The sequence below is a fragment of the Poecilia reticulata genome, linkage group LG11, assembly GCF_000633615.1.
Source record: "Poecilia reticulata strain Guanapo linkage group LG11, Guppy_female_1.0+MT, whole genome shotgun sequence".
Classification (NCBI taxonomy): Eukaryota; Metazoa; Chordata; class Actinopteri; order Cyprinodontiformes; family Poeciliidae; genus Poecilia; species Poecilia reticulata.
Genome location: NC_024341.1, coordinates 18,299,839 through 18,301,062, shown reverse-complemented (window position 1 = coordinate 18,301,062; position 1,224 = coordinate 18,299,839).

Below are 1,224 nucleotides of genomic sequence, written 5' to 3'. Positions count from 1 at the left end.
TATTTGTTTAGCTTTCTGACCGTCATGCTAATCCAGGTGAATGTTTGTAGCTGTGCGCTGCTTTACCTGCTATCTGATCCTCCATATGTCTTTTTTACTGCAGTGAGCCTCGATGTAGCCAAACTCCGTCAAGTATGGCATTGTTTTTATGTCGTATTAGTTACGTCGTATTGATGCATTTTGACGTGCTTCAATTTTCCGCCGCAACACGCAAACTTCCCCATTCACTGAGTGTGTTATAGTTCCACATCGCTTAGGATTTGTTGCTGCGCGTTTGCGCAGTGTGAAGGAAAGAGGAGACCAGCTGCACAGGCAGGAACTGAAATGAGAGGCAGGTGATCGGTATCGGCAACAAGAGCCATCCAAAGGCCACAAGAAGAATCCAAAACAGCTCATGTCAAACTGTGGACCATTTTTTCAGATATGTGCAGATATGTTTTTATTGTAATGATCCTACGTCTTTGTAGAAGCATTTTCTTATTGGCTTTGTTTGCTTTATGAATGTAGCTGTGCTGCTAAATATATTTAATAATTTTTATTATTCGTCGTCATATCATTATGTCAAAAATGCAAACCAGTGTTGAAACCTTCCTCATTGCTGTGCAACCAGGACAGCCCTACCTCCTGCATGTTTGTGAAAACAAGAGCAGCACCAAAGACACTTCACCATCAGTGATCACAAGATCATCCAAGGTAGTTTTTGATGAACTTTCAAAGCACATTTCTCCTTCAGTGCAAAGTACCATTAATTCCTCTACAACTTCTGTATATTAATCTAGCCTACAGTTTTCAACATTGATGTGACTTGCACGACAATTGAGGAGTTTAAGATCCTTGCTTTTACTTTAGCTGGCAGAGTGGACACTCTTTATTATGATGGTCATTTAAATGCATACCGTATAAATAAGAGGATTGGTTTTATGTTCTTCCAATTAAGGACTTGGTTTATTACTGTCCCTGTGGCAAGCAGTTTTCTGCATGGTCAGTATTGAAGGCCATATTGTCTTTGAGAGGGTCCAGCCAACATTCCAGATAAGATAGCATTGTCCATCTTCTACATCAGGGGTGTCCAAAGTCGGCCCTCATCCTGCATGTTTTAGTTCTCTCCCTTGTTTGACACACCTGAATCAAATGATGGCTCATTAGAGGCCTAAGGAGAACATTGACTTGCTGAGGAGGTTGTTACAACCACTAGGGAGAGAACTAAAACATGCAGGATGCCGG